The sequence below is a fragment of the Choloepus didactylus genome, chromosome 16 (genome assembly GCF_015220235.1).
Source record: "Choloepus didactylus isolate mChoDid1 chromosome 16, mChoDid1.pri, whole genome shotgun sequence".
Lineage (NCBI taxonomy): Eukaryota > Metazoa > Chordata > Mammalia > Pilosa > Megalonychidae > Choloepus > Choloepus didactylus.
The window spans coordinates 84,852,397-84,860,578 of NC_051322.1; the positions used below are offsets into that span (position 1 = coordinate 84,852,397).

The 8,182-nt window shown below is 39.3% G+C and overlaps 1 pseudogene; it reads left to right on the forward strand.

Annotated features, from left to right (window-relative positions):
• The first annotated feature begins 1,198 nt into the window (after positions 1-1,198).
• On the forward strand, positions 1,199-2,188 carry LOC119511413 (annotated as a pseudogene).
• Positions 2,189-8,182: the final 5,994 nt, after the last annotated feature.

Consider the following 8,182-nt stretch of genomic DNA (forward strand, 5'->3'; position numbering starts at 1 on the left):
TTTATTACATTGATTTTGGTTATTACCTTTAGGATTTCCTGATTTTATTTACTTTGTATTCAACTGTCTTGGCTTATTCCTTCTACAATTAGAAACTTAAATTACTGGTTTTAAACCCTTCCACTCTCTTTTATAATTGAATTTAACTTTAATATGAATTAAATATATAAATTTCTCACCAATGACTGCTTTATCTACTTCCCACAAAGTCTGATACAATGTAGATTTTTAACCATTCAGTTCAAAGGATTTTCTAATTTTTCTTGGTATTTCTTCTTTGATGTATATGCTATTTAGAAATTTGTCATAAATTTCCATATGCCTGGAATTTTTCCAGTTATCATATTGATATGGATTTCTAATTTTTTTGTTGTCAGCAATCATTCCAAAACATTTCAGTCTTTTAAAACATACTGAAACCCCTATTATGGAGTAACATATATCTAGATTGGTTAAGGTTCCATGTGCTCCAAAAAAAGTAGAAATCATGGCCCACTTTTATATTACTACATTTCCTGGATCCCCCTGGCTAGGATTCTTGCTGTGACTTCATACTGACCAATGAGTGGGATTTGAGATATTTCTGGGTAGAAGTAAGATGGAGCATTTTTGTATTTCTGTGACAGTAAGGAAGAAGAACTCTGAATTTTTTCTGTCTTTATTCGGTTTGGACCTTAAATTCAATAGTAGAGATGACCCCATTGGCACATTCAAGGAAAATCATTAGTAGTTAAGGTGTGAGAACAGATGTCCTCAGCAGGGAACCCTGCAAGAGGCAACCAGTGCCCACCCAGGCACACATTCCACACCAAGCAGGAGGATTTAACTTAGCTGAAGGCTGCAGGTCACATCTGTCAGTTTAAAAAGGGGAACACTGGTATTGGGGTTTCCTTTTAGGATGGTTACCCTGACTTCACTGGAGAATATATGGGGATTGTGTTGGAGCATCCAGACGGCAAAAATTTCAAAGAGAAAATGAAAGGAAAAGTCAATGAAATTTATGTGGTTTCCAGAAAAACATTGAGTTTGGAATTGGATAAGGCAATTAATGGGCATTCATCAATTAAATCAGTTGCCTCCTTTCCTTTCAAAAAGCAGGTTTGGTTCTAAAACAACCACATAACAAAAATGATCCTGAAATGAATTTCATAGCAACTCTGCAGAATTTCCAGAGTGAGGGGTCAGGGCTGATGACAACATGGAGTCAAACTCAGGAGTCATGCCTGGACATATTGGGAAGTTCAGCCAGACTCTGGTGACAGAGTTCATGCTTCAAGAGTTCTCAGAGCACCCAGAACTGCACCTACCCCTGTTTGGCATCTTTCTCTTCCTCTACACCATGGCCCTCCTGGGAAACACTCTAACCATCACTGTCTTCACCTGCAGCTCTGGTCTCCACAGCCCCATGTACTTTTTCCTGTTGAAACTGGCCACCATGGACATCATCTGCACTTCCTCTGTGCTGCCGAAGATGCTGGCAGGCCTGGCCTGGGAGGGAGACACCATCTCCTTCCAGGGTTGCATGGCTCACCTATTCTTCCTTGTGTGGGCTGGATCTTCTGAGCTGCTGCTGCTCACAGTCATGGCCTATGACCATTATGTGACTATTTGCTGACCACTGCATTATTGGACCCTGATGAGCCTCCAGCTCTGCCTGGCACTGGCTGTGGTAGTCTGGGCCATTTGTGCCCAGAACTCCTCCATCAACACTGCTCTGATGACACAGCTGTCCTTCTGTGGCCCCAATATCATCACTCACTTCTTCTGTGAGATCCCCCCACTGTTGCTGTTCTCCTGCAGTCCCACTCATGTGAACAGCATCATGACCGTCTTGGCTGATGCCTTCTATGGAGGCATGAACTTCTTTCTCACCCTTGTGTCCCATGGCTACATCATTGCCAGCATCCTATGCATCCACTCAGTTTAGGGGAAAAGGAAGTCCTTCTCCACCTTCTCCTCCCACTGCATTGTGTTCTCTGTCTACTATTCAGCCATGTTCTGTGCCTACACTAGCCCAGCCTCCACCTACAGCCCTGAGAGAAGCAAACTGGCTGGAGTGCTGTACACAACTCTGAGCTCCACCTTAAACCCACTCATTTATACACTGAGGAACAAGTAATTCAAGGCAGCCCTAGGGAAACTCTTCCCCTTTTGTAGACATCAAATGCCATTCTTCTGTCCTGTGTGAATTTTGCCCATTTTCTGAAAACCATGCTTATAGAGTGTTCTAGTTTGCTAATGCTGCAGAATGCAAAACACCAGAGATGGATAGGCTTTTATAAAACAGGGGTTTATTTCACTACACAGTTACAGTCTTAAGGCCACAAAGCATCCAAGGAAACACCTCAGCAATCGGGTACCTTCACCGGAGGACGGCCAGTGGTGTCCGGAAAACCTCTGTTAGCTAGGAAGGCAGCTGGCGTCTGCTCCAAAGCTCCAGCCTCAAAACGGCTTTCTCCCAGGACGTTCCTTTCTAGCAAGCTTGCTTCTCTTCAAAACATCACTCCCAGCTGCACTCTCTTCCCTCTCTTTGAGTCAGCTCATTTATATAGCCCCACTGATCAAGGCCCACCCTAAATGGGTGGGGCCACACCTCCATGGGAACACCTCATCAAAATCATCTCCCACAGCTGAGCGGGGCACCTTCCAAGCAAATCCAACCAGCACCAAAAACGTCTGCCCCTACAAAGACCACAAAGATAATGGCATTTGGGGGACACAGTACACTCAAACCGGCACATAGAGTTAATACCTAACTGTCACTGCTTTAGCAAAATCATCCTCAGCTCTGGGTGCTGGCCAGGTTTGTGTGGCTTTGCTGGGTTGGAGTGTTTGTTGGAATTGCACTGGTGCACTGGCCCCAGCATAGTATATCATGTCGTGAGAACATAATAAACCTTGGGTCTGCAGAGGAAGACTTTGTTTCTGCACTCTGGGAAACATGCTAGGCTCTGGTTGACCTATCAGAGAGCCCCGACACTTAAAACTCCCCAGTAGGCCTCTTGTGATCCAGTCTTCTGTAGATGTCACTAGCTGTTCCTCAGATCCAAGGCTCTAAGTGAAAGGTTTGACCAGATGTGCCAGTATCTGACCTCCTTGGCTCCATTATTGTCCTACTAATGCAATACCCCCTTTCATGCAATTCAACCACCAATGCACTTGTCCACTGGAGTCTATTTGCCTAGAGTCACCCTCTCATCAGTACTCACTCAAAATCAGTTTACATTCAAAACCAGCACAAATGCTGCCTCCCCTCAAAGTCTTCCATCATCTTCTGAGTCACAAATAGCATCCTGCTCTGCCCTGTGGAATGCTGGTTATCTGGAAATCTTGTGGTCTGTATCCCAGGATACTAATTTCAGACCCAGGTCAATATCACCATTAACAACAGGTGACCCTTCATGAAGGATACATCTATGCCCTGTTTCATCCAGGATTTTTGTTTACTGATTCAATCTCTTTCTAGTAACTGGTTTGTTGAGAAATTCTATTTCTTTTGGAGTCAATGTAGGTAGTTTGCATGTTTCTAAGAACTGGTCCATTTCTTTAGGTTATCTGATTTATTGGCATGCAGTGTTTCATAGTACCCACTTACAGTCTTTTTTATTTCAGCAACATTGGTAGTAATGACCTTTTTCAGTTCTGATTTTCATTATTTGTAACCTCTCTTTTATTCTTTGTCAGCCTAGCTAAGTGTTTGTCAGTTTCATCCATCTTTTCACACAACCAGCTATTGGTTTTGCTGATTCTCTCCATTGTTTTTCTTTTGTTTTGTTTTATTTTTCTTTTATCTCCACTTCAATCCTTCTTATTTCCCTCATTATCATTTCGAGTTTAGTTTTCCCTTCTTTTTCTAATTCTTGAAGTTTTGAATTTAGTTTGATTTTAGGTCTTTCTTCTTTTTAATGTAAGCATTTAGAGTTATAAATTTTCCTCTCAGCACTGTCTTTGCTGCATCCCATAGGTTTTGGTATGTTATATTTTCATTTTCATTTCCCTCAAAATATTTCTGAACTTCCCTTATGATTTCCCCTTTAATATCTTGTTTGATTTGTGTATGTTAATTGATTTCCACATATTTGTGAATTTTCCAGTTCTCCATCTGTTATTAGATTCTAGCTTCATTCCATCATGGTTGGAGAATATACAATTTATGACATCAATATTTTTTAATTTTTTGAGAGTTGTTTTGTGACCTAACATATGGTGTGTCTTGGAGAATGAGCCATGTGCACTCAAGAAGAATGTGTATTCTGTTTTTTGTTGGGTGAAATGTTCTATACATGTCTGTTAGGCTCTGTTTCCTTTTTTCCTTACTGATCATCTAACTAGATGTTCTAACAATTATTGAAAGTGGTGTAGAAAAGACTCAGACTATTTATGTTGAATAGTCAATTTCTCCCTTCAAATCTGTGCTTATTTGCTTCATATATTTTGGGGCTTTGCTGTTAGGCACAAATATATTTATAATTGTTACACCTTCTTCTTGAATTGTACCGTTTATCAGTATATAATAACTGTCTTCTTTGCTCATTATTGTTTCTGATTTAAAGCCTATTTTATCTGATGTTGGTGTAGCTCCCCCAGCTATCTTCTGTTTACTACTTGAAGGGTATATTTTTCCATTCTTTCACTTTCAACCTCATTGTATTTTAAATTTAAGGTGAATCTCTTCCAGTCAGCATACAGTGTGGTCATGCTTATTTTTATCCTTTCTGCCAAACTCTGCATTTTGACTGGAGAGTTAATCAATTTATATTTATAGTCACTACTGAAAATGGGGGACTTTCTTCTGGCATTTGCTATTTATTCTTTGTCTATATTATACTTTTGGGTCTTTCAATTTTTCCATTAGCTTATACTTACATATATTTGAATTTTCAGTGTACCATATCTAGTGCCTTCTCCTTTCTATCTAGATATATTTTGCATCTCTTTCCTTTATATTACACGAGGTTAAAATTTACCATTCTAAATATACAGCAGTCATATTTGCTCTCATACCAACTTAACTTTAATAGCGTACATGTACAATTTTCCTATATTTCCTTGTCTTATTTTTCTTTTGTTTTGGACTCTTTACCACTTATATTTTTGTATATTGTACATCCAAAACTATAGATTTATCATTATTCTTTATGCACTCTCATTTTAGCATCAGGAAGTAGGAAATGGAGTAACAGAACATTACACTACAATAATACTGGCATTTATAATTCTTAAATGGTTACCTTTACTACAGTTCTTATTTTCTTTATGCCATTCTGAACCCTTGCCCAATGCCCTCTCCTTTCATTCTGAAGAACTCCCTTTAGCATTACTTGTGGGGCAGATCTACTGGTGATGCACTCCCTCAGCTTTTATCAGGGAATGTCTTAATCTCTCCCTCATTTATGAAAGAAAGTCTCACCAGGTATAAAATTTTTGGTTGGCAGTTGTTTTCTTTCAGCAGTTTATTTCAACCCACTGCCTTTTTGTCTCCATGCTTCTGAAAACAAATCAGCACTCAATCAAATTTTCACTCCCTTGTATATGATGTATTTTTTCCTCTTGAAACTTACACAACTCCCTCTCTGATCTCTGCATGCAATACTGTGATCAATATTTGATAGGATGTAATTATTTACATGTTTATCCTGTCTGGTGTTCTCTCAACTTCCTAGATGTAAATATTAATGTCTCTTAAAATTTAGGAAGTTTTCTGTCATTATTACTTTGAGAAGTCCTTCTATCCCTTTCTGTTCCTTTCCTCTTCCTGGGACTGCTATAATGTGTATATTGGTATGCTTGATGGTGTCCCAGAGATGTCTTCACTATTTATAATCCTTTTCTTTCTGCTCCTCAGCCTGATTCATTTCTAGTGTATTGCTTTTGAGTTTACTGATTCTTTCTTCCACCAGCTCCAATCTGCTTTGAAGCCCTCCTGAGAATTTTTCATTTAAGTTATTGTGGTCTCAACTTCACTAATTCTCCTTGGTTCATTTTTTAATTTTCTAGCTTTTTTGTAAGATTCTGATTATTCATTGTTTTCCTGATAACTTTAGTTTCTTTCTCTGCATTTTCCTTCTTCTCTGTGAACATTGCTAAGATTATTTTTTTAAATGCTTTTATGGTAGGTACACATTATGGTGTTCATTGTTGGTGTTTTCTGGATTTGTATCCTCTTCCTGTGCATGGGCCATAGTTTCCTCTTTGATTTTTGGGTTTTTTTTGTACATTTTGCCACACACTGTCATTTAATATTTTAAAATATTAGCTCAGGGATGTATTCCTGAGATGAATATTTCTTGATTTTGTAAGTGGTTGGTGATATGACAAAAACTTTCTTGTGCTTCCATCATCCTATCAAGAATGTCTCTCTAAGTCACCTGCAGTCTGCAAGGCTTCCCCTGTTTTCAGAGACTGTATACTTTCTTTACTTTTGCTTGTAAGTTGTTTTGAAGTTTTCTTACATATGTAAGTTGGTCCCCTCAGTTTCTTATAAGACAGACCTGCCTCTCCAAGATGTTTGAAGTTAGCTGGACTTTGCCCCATATTTTTGGCGACTATAGTTTCTTACACACTTTTCATTGTCTCAAGCTACTTTTGCTGAAGGGGAAATTCTGTGAGGAGGGGCAGGCAGGAGACAATTTCCAAAGTCAGTATTTCCAGCTGAAACAGGGTGAGGGACCCAGGTACAGGATACAGATCAGCTCCAAAGTGCCCTATGAGGGTGATCAGGAAGGTGCCAGAGCTTCTTCCATGTCTCAACAAAGCAAGTTTTATTGTCCTGTATGGCAAATACATTCCTTCAACTAACTACCCTCCTTCCCTGAAGAAGCAGAGTGTCTTTAAGTCCCCTCTACTGAGAACTTTACCCAGGTGGGTTGAAACAACAGCCAGTATCAGGCCAGGACCTTAGAGATCTTAGGTTACTAATCAAAGCCATAATCAGTGAACTTGTGACCACCCTTGGCCCTGGGGAAGAGGATTTTATGCACTTGTCTATTTCCAGGGAGCTATCCAGGGGCTACTCCGCTCTGTAGCCTGCAAAGAGGGTGGGAGTTGAGGGGCAGAGCCAACCATGCAGAGAGGGCAATTTACTGTTTTTACTGTAATATTTCAGTCACTTTCTCCCACTCTTCCCCGGATGCTCTTTAGTCATGTTCTCCTGCCCCATTGAGCATGAAAATAGTTGTTTCAGACATTTCCTACCCATTTAATAGTTTTATTTAATAGTTTAATAGAGTCAAAACTGTTATAAGGTTTTCAAAATAAATCAGTGACTTGGGTGCAGAGAGCAAAGGATGGCACAAAATTGACTACAAATGGATGCTTGAAAACATTCTGGGGTGGTAGAGCTGTTCTCTGTCTTGATTGAGGTGTAGTTACATGGGTATGTATAATCATCACAATTATAATCATGAATATTAATATTGAATACAATTCCCTAAAATTGGTTTAAATGTCCATACTAAAATGCAAAGGAGTGGTGAATAATATGCATATCTGAACAAAACATACACATTCCGCATGCAGGTAAACAATTTGAATTAAAATTCATCAGGAACAACTCTATAGATTTGACCTATAGAATATCAAAATTAAAAAGTAAAATATAAGTACATCAAGAACAGTTAATGGAAATTAAGCAGTTACTTTCATTACTTAAATATAGGAAAAGCAGTAGGAAATATGAAAGAAACAAAAATACTCTAAGGACATGCCTGCATTGCTGTGTGTAAATTTAATAAGATGTACAATTAGCATGATACGAAGTTAAGACAGAATAGCCTTATCTGAATTAGTTTAAAGGTTACTGAATTCCTCTACACTGGGACATCTGAAAATAAAATGGTGATGCTTTGGAGGCAAATACTGAGGGAAGTACTGCTACAGAAATTGGCCATCACTGACAGGCTGCTCTTGCCCTTACAATTTGAGCCACAAATTGCCTGATACTAGACTCAGCACATAATTTATAGAAAGCACTGGCCATGAATGATAGAGCCACATTTAATTGCCCCTGAGAATGTTCTCTCTGAGTCTGCCTCCCCAAGGACCCCAGGACAAACATCTGCCCTTGGTCTTGGAAAAGCATATGTTTACTTAAAGTTCAGCTAAATCCCAGCCCAGAGACACAGTCAAGAGGGTGCTAGAGACTCACTTCACAGAGAAAGCTGTCAGTGGTCCCTTCAGCTCC